The following is a 19,037-nucleotide window of genomic DNA, read 5'->3' as shown; positions in this document are numbered from 1 at the left end:
TGCTTCCAAAGTAAGGAGCCAAGTTGGCTTTTAATTCTAATGTTCTTATAATTTGTCAACATACGCATTTATCTATTTATTGATTTTTTTCTAAACCTCTTCTACTAAATAGTGAGCTTCATGCTGTCTGAATTTATGGCCCAGATAAATGTATGACACCAAACTCCAAGCACTGTACATGCTGACTTTTGCATGCATTAAAATTTATTTTAACATGAAGATTTTATCATACTTGTATATCAGTCAGACATCCCCAATGAGAATAATTTTCTGTCTGAAATCTGAAGTATCCACTTTTATACAGCTAACTTAAGCTTTGGATTCTGAAGCATTTTCTGCAATGATCTGAGTTTTGTCTTTGTGCATCTCTCTAGTTACATCTAATAGGAATCCTGCTTATACTTTTGTTTACAAAATCCTCTGATGAAATTGCAATGTTGGTCAAATATAAGCCTGATTGAATGGGGCTCAGTACCTTTTGCCATGAGTATTTAAGTTAATCTGTTGGCACAAAGAGAACACATTTCTTTCTATTTGGCAAAAAAATAACTCATTTCAGCCACGAAAGCTGGCAGTTTTCAGAATAGTATCCTAGTGACTGGTGCAAGCCAATGCAGGGTTCCAAGGCCTTTCTCAAGCCAGTGGCACACTTTACACACTGAGAATCTGGCTAGAAGTATATCAAGAGAAACCAATGCGTGCTATAAACCATGATTGATTCAACTCAATAGTGGTTTGAATTGTGCTCCCGTGAAATGTTGACATTAGTGGCGATCAGGATGAAAGGTAGGACAACCACCAGGATTTTCAATCAGTTTGCAGCCTTGTTGCAGCAGTAAAATGTACACACATTTTGATTGGGTCTTTCTGCCATCATCCAGTCGAGTGATTTATTCTTGACTTGTACCATGATGTGATTCCCTGTCCCAAATCCCCCATCTGGAAGAGCTCCATCTTTCTTGGGTCACACAATTTTCAAACCTTGGATTTCAATCTCATTGCTTGTTGCAGCTGGGTATAGCCTAGCTGGTCCTCAAGGTGCCTCTCCATCCTTACAATTCATTTTCTTTGTAGACCTGTCATTTCTGTTTCTGAACCATCTTCATCTTCTTACTCAATGAAGGTATAGAAATTACTTTGTGAGGCTAAGTCAGTGGGATGTCATTTAAGAAGATAAGAAAAAAATGTGAATTTGGGGGCTGTGTAAGAAAATAGATGTCCTTGGATTGTGACAACATGTAGTTCATGTTCAAGTGTTTGTATCTTTCTAATAAAAAATAATTCACTAATTTGTGTTAAGTTGAACATTCCCAATGGTGGCAAGTTTTTCCTAAGTATGCTGAAGTCTATTTTTCAATGTGATTGCCACCATTTTTTTCCATGTAGTCTCACCATTATTTAGAGAGACCCCAGAGCCTCTCAAGATCTGAAAATCAATGGCTCTCTTCATTGTTTCTGCATTTAGTCCTTACATAACTTGTGTTCATAATCCCTAAAAAGAATATGTGGATATAGATAGAATACAGTACTACAGAGTTGAGTTTAAGAAATTTTTTTAAAAAGAACTTTTGTCTTCTCATATGTGGGTTTAGTTTTACCCAAGAGATTACTAAATTCTGATTAATATGATATTGTAGGGAAAGCAGATTTCAACATACCTTCCTTTAAATGCACCAAAGCATTCTTTCTAGATGGAAAGATCACCCTGTCTAGGAACCTAAACCCAATAGACTGTATAAATTATAGGCATCTCTGGAAATAATTAGTTGCTATGTTTCCTTTTTAGTTACCACAATGCTAATTAAGCCAATGTTTCACAGTTAGGAGATCTTTAATAGACTCAGAATTATAGGAACTGTATGGGCTCTTGCACTGAGGTAAAAATCTGAAAAATCAAGTTTACTGTTATCTCCAACACAGAACTTCCTTAAGATTTTCTGGCTCAGAATATACTTGCAGTGATAAATTTAGACTTTGAATAACTGTTTAGCATAGGAGAGACCCTATATGAAAATTAGGTCACTTTATGCATCATAACTTTAAGAAAATCAATATAGTATTTCTGCATATTTCCTCTAAGTGAAAATGTAGCTCATCTCCTAAAAGAGACATCAAAGAACTAAAATATGATTTCCTTTGTCCCCTGCATGCTCCCAGGAATTAAGGATTATATCTCCTTTCCTTTAGCATTTGATAAAAATCTCCCAAGTAACAGCTAAGAATAGACACGATAAGAACTAGTTAAAACAGAGTATTAAATTGATAAAACCCACCTAACTGTTCTGCTCACCACCTGCCTTGAAATTATAGCTGTTAATACGATTATTCTAATCCAGACACAAGAAGAAGAAGAGAGTATATTCACAAAGCATGCAATTCTCTGCCATTGCAATAGAGATTAATGCTACTTATGGGACAGGGGACCAGAAGCTCTCGTCATGTCCTTCCTATCAGACCCTTGATGTAGGGGCATCTACATATACTTACATAGAATAACACAGGAAGCATCTCTGTCAGTTTTCCGTGGCTATATCATGTATTTATTTTCACAAAGCTTCTCAAGACACAGTATTTCCTTAGCTCTTTATGCAACTTTGAGTCTGTGCCGTCTATCATATTACCACACTTTTGGACACATTAAAGTGCTCCCCTTCTTCTTTTAATGTGTAGTACCACCTTTAGTAGTACTAGTGTTAGTAGTGTTGTGCTGATTGTCAAGTGCAGTGGATGTGTTCCTGTCAATCTATTATTGGAAATGAGGCTGTGACACTGTCGTCTGCTATGTGTGTGCAAGCTTCTGCAATGCATCTTCCCAAGGTCTTATCTTGTCATCCATTCTGCAAATGCGCTGTATTTCATGCTGGCACACCCTGTGGTGGTTTTACTTACTTAATACATAGTCTCTCCTCTCCTTCTCTCCCTCTCTTAGCAATAAAACTTATTTCAAAACATAATCTAGGTAAATTTACCCACTTGAAACTAGTTCTGGATGATGAAATGTAATCAGGTCTAGGAGCTCATTGGGGGTACTTGCCAAGCTTGTGTGAGGCAATTGACTCAGTCCAAGCACTACATAAAGAAGTCTAGACCACGATCATACTGGGAAGGACAGTCTTATTACATATGGCCATTAAATGCCTGGATGTGGGCACACAATGATTAGAGCCTGAAGGAAGGCTCTAATATGTGTAAAGAGAAAGAAGGACGGATGCTGGACAGAGCTCTGTTCCATACTTTTCTCTTGATCTTCTTTCCTCTGGATTCTTAAGTCATAAAAAAGACCTCTTGTTTGCCTCAGCCACAATAATTTTTCCCATCATCCTTATTTCAAAATGTGGCTGTTGTTTTTAATTTGCATACTAGTAATGCTTTAACTATTAGTTAATGCCCTTCACTACAGATATAAACTATGGAATTGTAACAATAAATTATCACCAAATATAACATAAAAAACATAAGAAAGGGTTAGCGAAAATTCTTTCAATGCAAAATTGACTCATCGTCATAGGCTCAATCCACTTAGTCTAAGTCAGGACATCTTTGTTTGATGCCATTTACACCAAAAAGAATTCACAGAACCTATGGGAGGCCAGTTTCTGAGATACTGAATGTGAAAGTAGCCCTGTATGGACAATGTGACCAATGTTTAGTAGAATTTCTTCTCTGGCAATACAGATAAGCAGGTAAAGAGAGGAGGGACCCCCATATGGGTGGTGTGAAAGTACTGGCCACAGATCGGTGGTGTTGTAAATTACTAAGCAAGCAATCAGAAAGAGAAGCAAGCGTTGTATGAAGTCTATTTACTTTCTATTTTCCCCTGTTTTTCATCTCTTCTCTTCCTCTTTCCTTTATCACGTTAATGCTATTATTTTTTTTAAAGATTTATTTATTTATTATGTGTAAGTACACTGTAGCTATCTTCAGAGACTCCAGATGAAGGCATCAGATTTGATTATGGATGGTTGTGAGCCACCATGTGGTTGCTGGGATTTGAACTCAGGACCTACGGAAGAGCAGTCAGTGCTCTTAACCACTGAGCCATCTCTTCAGCCCACGTTAATCACCACGTGGTGATCACCAAAACAGGTTTAGTTTTATTTTACCACTAAAGCCTGGCCACATATCTCTGCTACCTAGCAGTCCATCTGAGGTAAAAATCAAGCTGTGACTTACTGGTTCCTCTAGTGTTTGCATTGCTAGACTCTTGCTCTGTGTTTCTCCTCTTAGTGCCTTACACACAACGAGAACATTTGCATTTCTTTGAGGTTCATACTCCCTTTAGCCTTCATACATATCCTTGCACATGTAGTCTTTGCCCGTTCTCCCCCACATTTCCTTAGTGCTCTGGATAACTCTATTTGGTGCAAGGTCTGAAGCTCTAGCCACTTATACATTAGTTATATAAATGAGCGTAAGTTCACAACTCCTCACCTCCCTTAACTGAAAACCAGGGGCCATGAATGGTAGAACATAATATCATTCCAGCACTTAGGTGGAAGAGCCAGGAGGATCAGAACCTCAAGGTCCTCCTCAGCTACAAAGTAATGTGAAGGACAGATTGGGCTGCATGAGACTCAAATGAAAACAGAATTAAAATGATAAAGAAGGAAAGAAATCAAAGCAATTGCTAAGCAGTGCTCATGGAGTTCTGTGAGGTTGAATTGGGTCAGTACATGGATTTATCACAACCCAGATACAGCTCTACATTGTGTGTACATGTAACACTTAGCATATTACCACTATTATTATTAAAAATATTATTATTATTATCCCTTCTTCAATAAATTCAGATTTATTGTCTTTTCTGGGTTCCTACACCATGAAAATATTGTTATTTTTCAATATGCAGTTTTCAGTAGAACCACAACATTTGGGGTTGACTTTGGGTTTTGTTACTAGCTAGATGGTTTGTGCAAGTTGACAGTGTCTTGTTAACTACTTCAACGAAATAGGGATAATATACAATCCGTTTCCCATTATTATTATAAGAGTAAAAGGACTTGATATATTTAAAGCTCCCAAACTTATGCCTGAATTGCTGTAAAGTTCTATAGAAATATCTGCTATGCTAATTACATTTTTACATAGAGTCACTAAGGCAACAGACACTTCCCTGGAGGCAAGGGTTGCGACACTGATGGTTTCTAAACTTCCAGCACTTAATGCTGGGTAGCTAGTTAGATGTTAGCAGGAGTAGAGGGCGCCAGGGCCAGACTTGTCTCTCAATCATCAGTTATAAAACTAAGACCTGGAAGTACAAGACTCTAATTACCAGACAGAGGTACTAGAGCTTAGTCAAGTCTTTGGCCCTGAGAGGAAGAATGGCATCCTGAGCTGTCTGGAAGGCCACTGACTGATCATTTTCTAAGCCTTGTTCTTAGAGCCTCCCCTGTGTGGGAATACTATACAGCAAGGAACTTTCTTATAACAAACTAAGTTGTTGTCCCTCAAAGAGGAGCCAGTACTAACAGGCTCATTAATCAACAGAATAAAAAAACAAAACAAACAAACAAACAAAAAAAAACCCAAAAACTATGCCTCAAAAAAGCTGTCTCTCCCAGACACTTAGAAATAATTTGTGTGTCTAAAAAGTATATGGACACAGTAGTTTCTCTGTTCTCTCTCACACCATGAATGCATTCTGCAATGGTCTTGTGGCCACTGTCTCCATTTCATTCTTTGAGGATATCCACTTTGCTCTACAATATACTCTGCCTGTCTTCTATTCTACACTCTGTTATATCTCATCTAAATTCTTTTGATGGAGATCACAGGAACAGGTCAGACAGGCAATGGGGGTGTGTCAGAGAGAGATTCCAGTGATACTTGCTGCCAACGTCACCACTGCCAGTGATGTGCAACAAATCTTTCCTGAATGACAGATGAAAAATTTCATCTTGTTCCATTAAAGAATGAATTTAAAAGTCAAAGCTGCTGATGTATTTTTCCTTAACCACTCCTAAATATACTGCCCAGAGAGAATGAGAACATTGGCCTTCAGTGGTTTTTACCACTCTTCTGATAGGATTTCTTTACTCCTGTCAGACTTGATAAGGACCACAATAAACAGAGAAAATGCTAACCTGCTGACACATGAAATGCCCCATTAGAAATTCTGATGTTTCTGCTATTTTCATTCCCATGGTTCCTGGCTGTAGGATGTAGGTTTATTTAAGGGCAACTTGGACCATGAACATTTTTATTCTGAGTGACAAATGACAGTGAGCCTCTGCTTTTTACATTTTCCACACACTGCCCAGTAATGGGCAAAGCATTTGTTGTGCTTTCTTCAATTTGTTTGCTGTATGTATGTATATGAGTAAGTGTGGCATTAAGTGTTGTCATACAAGCACATATCTATGCAGGCATGTGAGCAGAGTGCGCAGAGTAGAACATTAATATCCTCTATTATTCTCCTTGTTATTCAACCAAAGTAGGACCCAGAGCAAGGCTGGCAATCATCAAGTCCCAGCGATCCTTTTATCCCCACCTTTCAGATTATTGGGGTTGCAGGTATGCCCACAAGTCACCTGGGTCTCAGATGCAGTGTTGGGATTTGAACTCAGGACCATATGCCTGCATGGCAAATGCTTTCATCCACAAAGCCATCTCTCCTGCCCCAATTTCCTTTGTTTGTGTGTGATTAGGTAACAGGCTCCCTGGGTTCTTTTTCAGGGCCACATACCTAACACACAACATTGGTCTTGTGTAGACAATCTCATCAGTCAGTTGAAGGATTGTATCAAGTAGTGTATCACAATCACTTTTATAATTTTGAAAGATCTGGAGTTGATGGGATGGAAATTTGGAATTGCTGAGAGCCACATAGAGGGTCAGTAGCTCAGGGGAACAAAAATTCAGGCCAAGAATCCAAACAGAAACAGTTGCGTGGATGGAGAGAAAAGGAGGTGTTCTGGGGAAATGCTATAATTTTCATACTTAACCTTTGTATTGACTCGTGGTGAAGAAGGATATTCGCAGAGTCCCCATGCATCTAGATTAGATTATTGGATACAGACTAGACCTTTTGATTAGTGAAGAAAGAAGAAAAGAAATCTATTTTGTTTATAAACATAATTACCTGTTTCTGGAGGGGATATATCTGTATGTGGCATGATGGATGTGCTGTTGCAAAGCTCTGGAACCCAGGAGGGACGCCATGGCTATAAATGTAGATTTAGGAGTCATCATTGCACAAGCACTCATGTGCACCGTTCCTCTGGGTGACATGAGAGGCAACGCATTTACAGACAGAATAAGCAGAGAGCGAGCTGTAATTTTCTACAATGGCACACTGGTCTGCTTCTTAGAAGATGAGATAGAGAGGATAGGAGATTCTTGGGAGACAGAGAAACTTCAAATGGGAAGCTCATGTTTAAGATTGTGGGGAAAAATGTCCTTCCTTGAGGACCTTGAAAACCAGATTTGATGATTTATATTTATATGGCTGATTCAGCAGAACAAGTAAACCCCAAGCAAACACGTGGTCATATTCTTAGTGGCTAATAATCTCCACTCACACTTCTTATTCCTCAGAAGCTATATACGGGACAGTCCTATGTGGTACTCGTGTTTTAATGTAAAATATATTTAAGATAACTAGCTAATGTGAGACAGCATGTTTTTGCACATGCATGAAGTTGTAGTGTGTGTGTGTGTGTGTGTGTTGTGTGAAGTAACTACAGATACCTTGCAGAATATATTATAGGAAAATCAGACCCAGTTTTAAGAGAGGGAGAATTTCTGGGAAAGCGTCAGCTATAGAGAAATATAGCCAAGATATAAATCAAATTCTGGGAAAGGCACTGGTTTACAAACTGAAGAATTTATAACTATTTAAAACCAGTCTGAAGTAATATTATGGTTGTTAAACCTAATGATGACATTTTATATTTTACACACATTGGACTTTGTTTTTGAGAAGTTAGATTTTCCTGTATTTCATAAAAATACATGTTGATTAAAGGAAAAGATGTTCTTTATCATGAATAGGTTAAAAACCACTGTCACTAGCTGATGTACTTCTGTTTTCTGGTTGACATACTTAGAATCAATAAAAGAAAACAAAATTAAGGAAAAAATGAAATAATATTTGGAATAATGTCTAGAATAAGAAGTAATAATAACTCAAGATGTAAGGTATGATTGTTAAGGAGCCTACATAGGAGGTCATAAAAAAATTAGGATATGGGGACTTTCTAAGCATGTAGGTCTGGCAAAGGCAAGATTTTGTCTTTAATTTCTTAGGGCATTTCAGCTGGGCCTGAGAGTTAAACTGACATTAAACATATTAGCAGAATGAAAGTAGACAAATTTATCTAGCGTAAGTTCTCTGCGACATGGGATATTGGAGCTGTCATAAGGACATGAAGGCCTAACAAAGTGACAAAATCTAAACGCTTTAGCCTGGGCTGAACAAAGAGCGTGGAAATAGTAACCTCCGTGGGAAGGGCAACACCAGCGAAGAGTAATTTCAACAAGATCTGTTTGCTCAGAATTCTCCAGGCCCCTATCTCCATTTCCCCCTTCCTGAACGACACTCTCCTCTGGGTGGACTTAGCCTCTTGCTCTCAAGTAAAAAGAAAAAAAGAAATGAGTCAGAGTTAGGGTGCTCCCTGTGTGACTGTGCTGTGATATTGCTTCCTCCCTCCTTCCCTCCTTCCCTCCTTCCCTCCTTCCCTCCTTCCCTCCTTCCCTCCTTCCCTTCTTCCCTCCGTCCCTCTCTCCCTCCCTCCCTCTCTCCCTTCCTCTCTCCCTCTCTCTCTCCCTCCCTCCCTTCTTCCCCTCCCTCCCTCTCCCTCTTTTCCTGTTTTCCTTCTCTCTCTCTCTCTCTCTCTCTCTCTCTCTCTCTCTCTCTCTCTCTCTCTCTCTCTCTCTCTCTGTGTGTGTGTGTGTGTGTGTGTGCATGCGCGCACGCGTGCACTTGCTTGTTTGCTTGGGTCATAAATGAATTCTGATATCAAACTGGCATGATATGGGGTAGAATATTCTGTCATCTTTTCGTATCATAAGCTAATATGAACCATTTAGCCACTAAAATGCAATTGGCTTCGCCTGTGCCCCCCAGTGACAGGCTTGAACCCTGGCTGAGAGCCCATGAACACAGAGGGCTCCTCTGGGTGCCTAGGAATCCCTACATTTCATCTTGAGGGAAGAAACGCTGCAACCTTAACCAACAGGCCTCTTTTTGTGACTTCAGTGTGAATTCAGAAAAGTCCACGGCAGTCTTAACCCCCTTGGTAGTGTTCGGAAGGGACACCATGACCAAAACAATTAATAAAAGAAAGTGTTTAATTAGGGGTTTGCTTACAGTTTCAGGAAGCGAGTCCATGGTCATCATAGCAGGGAGCGTGGCCGCAGACAGGCAGGCACGGTGCTGCAGCTGAACATTTATATATGTGGTGACAACAGTCGGACGGCGGCAGAGACAGCTAACATAGGCTTCAGCCACTGATGCATATTCTCCAACAAGGCCACACCTTGTAATGTTTCCCAAACAGTTTCACCAACTGGAGATCAGGTATTCAAATATAAGAGTCTATGGGGGATCCTTCTGAGTCAGCTTCCCACAGCTGCGTGAAAACAGATTCCCTACGCGAAGTTGATGCCACGTGACGTGTGATCACGTTCGCATGGGAGCCAGCAGCATGGGTGGTCGGATATGGAAGGGTTACATACTCAACTTGCAAAGCTCAGAGCACTTTGAACATTTTGGTAGTGTTGAACTAGGAAGGGGTTTGCTTCTAAATATTTAACTTCATTTGCAGCACTCAATAAGGGAAGAAATGTATGTTTTGCCTTAAAAAATATGAGCTTTTAATTCTAAAAATTATTTTAAGGTGTTCAGGAAGATTTTTTTATTAGATCCACAGATGAAATAGGTATGAAAAGGGTATCATATTTATATTGAGATTTCCCTCTTTTTCCTTATTGTGTTTTTTATTAACCTTACCTCACACTTTTTAGTGAGAAAGTGGTGCTATCTTTTTTTTCTTTTCTTTTTTTTTTTAACATAAGCCTTCTCTCAGAATTAAGGTTTTCTTTTATAGCAAATCATGAAGTTTGGCCACTTTAGTGGATTCTGTTGATGTAATAGATGTATCAGTTCACTGTTTTGCTTGTCAGTAAAAAAAAAAATGCTTAAAAAATATGCCTATTTTAAATCAAATTAAATTAACTCCTTCTCCAACCAGAAATCTACTTCTGCAAGACGTTTATTCTCTCAGGGTATATAGCATTGTCTTACAATTTATGATGTCAGTTGTTTTTTTTTTTTCTTGAGAAAATCAGAATGTTGTACTGTGTGTGCCTCTGAAATTGTTTCTATAGTCACCAAACAACAGGAGCATATGACGACTTCATGGAAGAATTCTTCAGTCCTCATGTCATAGCTGCTTAATTTAGACAAAGTAATACTGTGTCACTATGGTGCTTTACGGAAGATAAATCACACTTTGTTATGTTGTTTTGCCTCTGTATAGTTAGAATTATACATTCTTACAGGTTGGGGAAGATTTACAAATGAGGTAGTTTTAAAGCTGAATTTGTAGAAAAATGTAACTGAGATTAATGGAGGAAAAAAACTGGTGTTTATCTATATTTTTATTGTTATTTCTTTGTGTAAAATATTTAGCTTTCAGAAAATTTGGATAGTTTTGGAGAAATTGTCCTCTACCCAAAGTGAGGCTTACATACTGCAAACAAGTTAATTATTCACTAAAACCATACCTGTTGATTGGAAAGAAAACACGTGTTTTCTAGAAAGAAGTCGGGATCTTTGTTAGATGAATTTTAAAAAGTTTTCACTGCTTTTATTATTTCAAAATATAGAAATGGAATTTTCCTTGGACATGATAGGGGCAACCTACTTTACTGAGATCATGCTTTCGTGAATGGTCTCTGTTCACACTATTTTGGAAGTATGATGGTTTCAAAAACTCTTGCACTGGATTGACCATTGTATTAGATTTCCTAATAGTATATACAGAGCAATGGATAAATTAATTACACTTAGGAATAAGTTGATTAGTGTTCCTTAAAGTATTTAAATATTTGTTAGGATTTCAGCCTTGTTGTGAACTTATTTGCATAGTGTTTTCAATAAGTGTTAACAATAATTTGTTAAATTGAAAATATGTTTTTTTTTCATACACTATAATCTGATTATGGTTTCCACTCTGTCTTCTCCTCCCAGTTCCTCTGCAGGTCCACTAACGTCTGGATCTACCCTCTTTATGTCTTTCATTAGAAAATAAACAGGCATCTAAGGGATGATAAAATAAAACATGAGATAACAAGATAAAACAAACAAATCAGAATACTACCAAACAAACGGAAGGAAGGAAAAAACCCAAGAAAAGGCACAAGGAACAGGTACAGACACAGAGCTGTTCACACACACAGGAGTTTCATAAAAACACAAAACCTGTAGGGTAAAAATGAAATAAAATAAAAGTAGAATTATATTTTTAAAAATGGGAAAATGGGCCTACGCCGTTCGTTTTCCGTTGGCCCTCTATCTCTGGGCATATGGCCTATCTTGGGAGAAGTTTGTTTCCCCAGTGAGACTTCCTCGGGAAGCATGATTTTCATTTGCAAGTGGTTATCAGTGGGGGATGACGTCTGGGTAAGGATGAGGGCGTGTGTACAGTTTTCCATTCAGCTCTTGGACTCCACTTGGTACAGACCCACACAGGTTCTGCCCATGCTTCCTCGGTCTCTGTGCGATCATATGCTCCACAGTGCTGCTGCGTTTAGAAGACTTTGTTTCCTTGGCACCATCCATCCCTCTGGTCTCTTTCTGCTCTCTCTGTTGGGGGTTCCCTGAGCTCTGTGGGGTGGGATTTGATGAAGATGTCCTGTTCAGGTTCGAATGTTCCAAGGTCTCACTGTGAGTATGGCTTGCTTCAGGCCGTTTAATGAAGGAAGAAGCTTCTCTGGTGATGGCTAAGCACAGCAAAGAACTCTGGGTACAGTGGAAGTTCAGCAGGACTCCTTTTATTGCTATGTTTCTCTTGTAGATCCGTAGTATTTGGTTTTCCCTAGATCCCTATGTTATGTAGTCTTAGATTCATAGTCACCCAAACACTGTCGGGTATGGAGTGGGCCTTAATAAAATCTGATATTGGTTCATTAATCCCCTAAGCCTTGTACTGTCTCAGTAGTTACATATCTTACAGACAGGACACCATTGTAAATGGAAGGGTTTGTAGCTGGGTTGGTGTTTATTTTTCTTCTTTGGCAGTGTGCAGAGTACCTTGCGGTACCAAGGACTCTAGCTAGTAGAGGGTGAAGGCTCTAGCTTAGCACTGGCTTGGCCTCTTAGTGTTAAATGAGTTATGTAGGCCGAGTCTTCAACAATAAGGCCTTGCCTTTATTTTGCCGACTGCAACAACCTGAATTGCTTGGGGGCTTTCTGTGAGATTCCTTTGGTCAATAACTCCATTATGTGTAATCCATCCCTTGAACTGAAGCTTCAGTTGTTGATGCGACATGTCCATCGGGGGCTATGTCTTTCCCCTTGTTTGATGATTTCATTTAGCTTGCCTGCATATAGGTTTGTAATTTAGAGATCTTCTACAGCATTCGGCTTGCACAAAACTTCTCAAATGGCCCTACATTTTAGCTACCCCCCTCACCTTCCCTTCCTTGTCCTCCTCTATCCTGATGCCTCCCTATTTGACCCACCTGTTCTCCAGTTACAGCCCTGCTCCCATCCATCCATAAGTACTTATTCTATTCTCCTTCCTTGGGAGATCTTTTCCTCCCCATCCCACTTCCTTACTCTATGAAGTTCTACTTATCTTTATAAGTTCTACGTATACTTGCTTATCTTTAATTTAATAGCTAACATCTATATTAGTGACGGCATGTCATATTTATCTTTTTGGGTCCGGTCTACTTCTCTCGGGATGCTTTTTCTCTAGTTACATCCATTTACCTGCAAATCTCATGATTTCATTTCTCCTCTCTTTCTTTCTTCCTTTGTTTTTTACAAAAGGAAATTTATTTCAAAAGCATAAGGGAACATTTGCATATAAAGAAGAGGGTAAACAGATGTCTTGTGGAAGAAAAATAAGATTTATGGCATGAAGATTTTCTTTCAATTTTCATTTCTTTTTTAAAGGTGGAGTAATATTCCATTGTGTAAATGTACCACATTTTCTTTATTCATTCTTCCAATGACTGGCATAAAGGTTGGTTCCTGTTTCTGGCTATTATGAATACAGCAGCAATGGACAAGTTTTGGGCAAGTCTCTCTTTAGTAGGAAGCATCCTTTGTGTATATGTCCAAGGATGGGGTAGGTGGTCTTGAGGTAGATTGATTCTCCTCTTCCTGAGGAACTACCACATTGTTCCTGTGGTGGCTATGAAAGTTCGAACTCTCATGAGCAATGGATGAGAGGTTCCCGTATCCCACAGCCTACCAGCATGAGCTGTTATTTGTTTTACTGATCTTGGCAATTCTGACAGGTGTAAATTTCAAAATAGTTTTGATTTGCATTTCTCTGATGACTTAGGATGTCGAGCATTTCCTTAATTGTTCTCAGCCATCCAAGTTTCTTCATTTGAGAATTGCTTATTTAGATTTGTACCCTGTTTTTAAATGCATTATTTTCTTGATATCAAGGTTTTTTTTGTTTTTTTTTTTTTTAGTTCTTCATCTATTTTGGATATTGGCTTTCTGTTAGATGTGTAGTTGGTAATGTTTTCCCATTCTGTAGACTGCTGCTTTGTCTGAACGATGGTGCTCTTTCTTCACGATCTCCCATTTATCAGTTCTTGATCTTAGTGCCTGCCCTGTTCTGTTCTGTCCTGTCCTGTCCTGCCTTGTTCTGTCCTGTCCTGTCCTGTCCTGCCTTGTTCTGTTCTGTTCTGTTCTGTTCAGAAAGTCTTTACCCATGCCAATGATTTCAAGGCTATTTCTTTTCTTCTATCTATCTACTTTTTCTTCTACTAGGCTCAGTGTATCTGGTTTTATTTTGAGGTCTTGGTTTTATTCGGAGTTGAATTTTGTAGGGTGATCCGTATGGGTATATTTGGTTTTTCTATACATAGACACCCAGTTTTGAATGTATTAAATTTATTATGTAATTATTGAAGATGCTATTTTTATTTCCAGTGTGTATTTCTGACTTCTTTATAAAAGAAGACACTCAATATATAAAATGTCCATTGGTGGGGGACTTTAGTCTGGATCTTCAATTTTATTCCATTGATCAACGTGTGTGTTTTCTGCCAACACCATGCTGTTTTGAATCACTAGAGGTATTATTTTATCTATCCTGTGGGGTTTGTGTTTGGGGTGTGTGTGTGTGTGTGTGTGTGTGTTTCTATGTAAAGCTGAAAATTGTCTTTTCAAGATTTGTGAAGAATTAGGTTAGAATTTTGATGAGACTAGCATTTGTATATATAGAATACATTATGTAGGATGGTCATTTTACTTTATCAATCTTGCCAATCCATGGTCATGGGAGATCTATCATCAGCTCTCTTTTTCAGTTTTTCCTAAAGGATTTTCTTTTCCATGCAAGACTTTCACTTGCTTATTTAGAGTTACCTCAAAATATTTTATATTTTTTTAGGCTATTGTGGAAGGTACTATATCCCTGATTTCTATCTCATTCCATTTGTCATTCGTATATGGGAGGGCTATTGATTTTCGTGAGTTAATTTTGTATTTAGCTTTTTCTGGAAGTTTTGTTTTTATCAGCTGTTAGAGTTTCCTGTTGATTGTTAGGGTCACTTCTGTTTGCTATCATGTCACCTGCAATTACAGATATGCGAACGTTTCCCTTTCTATATTCCCATGATCTCCTTCAGTTGTCTTACTGTTTTAGCTAAGCTTTCAAGGACCCTATTGAACAGGTGTGGAGAGGTACACAACGTAGTCCTGTTCCTGCTTTTAGTGGAATTGCTTTGAGCGCCACTGTAAGTCAATGTAAGTGATGGGCTTACTGAAAATTGTCTTTATTATGTTGAGATATTTCCCCTTGTATCTGCAGTCTCTTTAGGCCTTTTATCATCTTTTATCACGAAGGGCGGAAAGATGTTGTCAAAGGCCTTTCTTCATCTAATGAGATGGTCAGGTGGTCTTTTCATTCAGTTTATTTATAAGTTGGACTACATTTATCAACTTATGTATGTTAATCCATCTCTGCGTTTTTGAGATGAAGCACACTTGTTCATTGTGAATGATCCTTTTGATGTGTTCTTGGATTCAGTTTGCAAGTATTTTATTTAGAATTTCTTATCTATGTTCATAAGAAAAAAATGGTCTGTAATTCTCTTTGTAGATTTTTGTGTGGTTTGGATATCAGAGTAACTGTTGGCATCATAAAACAAATTGGGCAGTATTCTTTCTGTTTTTATTTTGTGGAATAATTTAAGAAGTAGTAGCATTAACTTTTCTTTGAAAGTATGGTAGAATTCTGTGTCTAAATTCGACCCTGGACTGTTTTTGGTTGATAGACTTTAATTGTTGCTTCTATTTCAGTGGGGGTTATATGTTACTTAACTGATCTTGATTTAACATTGATAGGTAATATATATTGAGAAAATTATTCATTTCCTTTAGCTTTTCTAGTTTGTTGCAATACTAGTTTTTAAAATATATCCTTGGGATTCTCTGGAATGTTTTGTTGTCTGTTGTTATGTCACCCTTTCTATTCTAATGTTTAAAAATTTAGCTCTTCTCTCTCTGCCTTTTAGTTAATTTGAAGAAGAGTTTTTCCCCCAATATTGTAACTTTTTCAAAGAACCAAATCTTTGTTTCATTGATACTTTATATTTTCTTGAGTTTCTATGTTATTGATTATAGCCCTGAATTTGATTGTATCTTGCCATCTATTCCTTTTGGGCTTGAGATATCTATCTATCTATCTATCTATCTATCTATCTATCTATCTATCTATCATCTACCTATCTATCTACCTATAATTTTATTCTAGATCCTTTAGGTGTGCTGGTACATTACTAATATGAGATCTTTCCATATTTCTTTCATGTAGCCTTTTAGTGTTATAAACTTGCCTCTTAGAATGGCCTTCATTCCTCTCCTTCTGTTTGGCTATAGTGTGTTTTCATTTCCATTCAGTTCTAGGAATTTATTATTATTTCTGCCTTGACTCAGTTTTCATCCAGCAGTGACTGCTCCCTTTTCATGAGTATGTAAACTTTCTGTTGTTTCTCTTGCTGACACGCAGCCTTGATCTGGGGTGGTCAGATAGGATACAGGACGTTATTTTAATTTTTTTTAATATATTGAGAATGATAGGCATCAGAGTATGTGGTCAGTGTTGGAGACAGTTACATGAGATGATGAGAAGAAGGTATATTATTTTGAATTTGGGTGACATGCTCTCTAAATATCTTTTAGGACACTTTTGGTTTATGATATTAATTAATCCCTCTATTTCTGTTTAGTTTTTGTCTTTATGAGCTGTCTATTGGCAAGAATGGGGCTATCAAAGACACCCAGTATCAATGTATGAGGATGAATGTGTGATGTAAGCTGTAGTAATGGTTCTTTTAGGAGCCCAGGTGCTTTTGTGTTTGGTGCATAGAGGTTAAGAACTGCAGTGTCCTCTTGTTGGGTTTTTCCCTTGGTGAGTATGTAGTGTCCTTCCCTGTCTCTTCTGGTTAGTTTTGGTTCAAAGTGTGTTACAATAAATTTGATTTCAGGTTCTTAATGGGTTTTACTTCTGACTCTCGAATACGAATTCACTTTACTCCATGCCATAAAGGCAGAGTTTTAGTGGGCTGAGCTCAAGAGGCTGAGTTTATAGTCAGAAATTTGCTGAGGAGAGCATAAACAAGGGGGGGAAATAAATCGGCAGATTCAAAGTAACTTTTCACGGAAGATAGAACAAGGAAAACAAAATAAAAAAATAACAGATTGCCTCCCCCACCTCCCCAAGCTGCTTTTTACTAAGAAATAAAGGAATCTAAGGCTTAAGGATTAACACAGAGAAACTTCACAGTCTGCTGAGTGGTTTTGGAATGTTTGGCTGGTTCTCTTTCCAGTTTCTCAGAAGGGTGAGCAACTGTTTTTCTAGGTAGTGATTTGGAGTTTTGTCACGGCCAACTTGGTTGTTTTTTATCTAGTGTGTTGGGGCTCAGTTCAAAAGCTTACTTCAAAACAATAATTAAATCATTTTCTTTGGTATATTGTCTTGGAGAGTCTGGCTATGGTACACTTGACTGCTGAAGAATTTGTTGTGTATATCAGGTTGGGCTGGAACCTCAGAGCATGGTCCTGCCTCTGCCTCTTTTGTGCTTGGTGTTCTGGTTTTGCAGCACTGTTCCCAGGTGGTCTCTCGAGTGGATAGATTGGTTAGGCCTGTTTCCCAGAGCCCTAATGGATAGTATACTAACTGTATACGCAATAATGGAATAGCATAAGAGCTTTCTGTTATGATACTGCCACATGTGTATAATGCACTTGGACTATATTCATCCTGCTGGTTATACTGTTTTGTTCTGTGTCTTCCCAAGTAGTATTGCTCATGCTTTCATGTCTTGTGTGTTTAAATTACATTCTCATTATGAGAGAAAACGTAGGATATCTGTCTTTCTGTGTCTTGCTTATTTCACTTAACATGGTAATCCCTGATTCTGTCCATTTTGCTGCAAAAGACATTTTATTTTTTTTAATGACTGAATAAAAATCATTTGTGTATATATGTGACATTATAAAAATCTGTTCACCCCCTTGATGGACATCTAGGCTGATGCTTCAACTTGACTGTTGTGAACAGTGCTGAAATACACATGGGCGTGCAGGAATCACTGTCGTGTGCTGACTTAGAACTCCTGGAGGAGTTTCATCAAAGCACGGACAACATGCTTGCTTGCGTACTTTCTTTAATTTTCAATGTATTATTTATTCTTTTGAACATACATTTCAAAGGAGGAGGTATGTGTTCCAGATGCTAGGGCTTCTTGTTACAGAAACACAAGGATGTCATCAAAGATTTACCTGCAGGGCTCGGTTATAAATTCAGCATTTGATGCCCAGGAGGCTACCAAGGTTAAATCTACCCTTCTGTGGCAAAACGATGTGAAGTGCTCTGAAAAGAGAGACAGTACCAGCTGATGGTGCCTCCCCCATTTGCCAATCTAGTTTCTCTGGACCTGCCTGCTGAAAGCAGTTAGATGGAGAATTCAGTCTTAAGGTAATTTAGTTGGCTTCATTAGTGTAAGTCTGGGCTAAATGTCAAGTTAAACACATGTATAAAAATACAAATTTTTTCAAAAAAAATTATATGAAAACGGAATTAAATTGGTTGCATGTAAGGAAGTTATTAGGAAGGAGTAATTTTGTGGAGCCAAGAAAAGTATATTTTAGGTGAAATGTATAAATACTAAGATGGCACTGCCACATCATGCTATAAATAGCCATAGCAAAATCTAAATAATGAAGTTATCCATTTACCTCTGAAAAGTAATCCTCCCTTTCAGTCATGGTTATGAGAATTGAACTCTCTCTTAGCCCAGAGACATTATTACATAAGAAAGAGGAAAAGATTAGGGGGAAAAGCTTCTCAGTAGAGGCCTCTCCAAGCTGAATTTTAAGTGCTGCTTCTGATGTAAGTCTCCTGTTTTTCATTAAAGGGGAGTATGAAGGAAGCACCATGGGCATAATAGCTGCTCACACAGCGCCTTTCACGGGGTATGCTTAGTGGTCTGCATTTTTTTTCCAGAGCCTTGTGTCTGGTAGTGGAGTAGAACTGTTGCAGATGGTGGGGAAACAAATTCAGTGGAAGTTGCAGCCAGGAGCAATATGGTTTAATCCTGGACACAATGCTGCCATTGTGTTGGAAGCATTCATTCATTTGCAGATGCATTCATTTGCAAATGACCCACTGTTCATATCCCCCTTTCAAGCTAAGACTATGTCATTCCAGGAAGGTCAGCACATCCATGACCCACTAGATTCTTTCAAAGCCTCTCTTACTCCCCTTTCGCCACCCCCCCTTCATTTCCTCTTCAAGGTTGTAAGTGCAACAGCCTCGTGCAGATTTTGAAGGTAATTC

The sequence above is a fragment of the Apodemus sylvaticus genome, chromosome 16, assembly GCF_947179515.1.
Source record: "Apodemus sylvaticus chromosome 16, mApoSyl1.1, whole genome shotgun sequence".
NCBI classification, from domain to species: Eukaryota; Metazoa; Chordata; class Mammalia; order Rodentia; family Muridae; genus Apodemus; species Apodemus sylvaticus.
Note: the sequence above shows the minus strand (reverse complement) of the source record.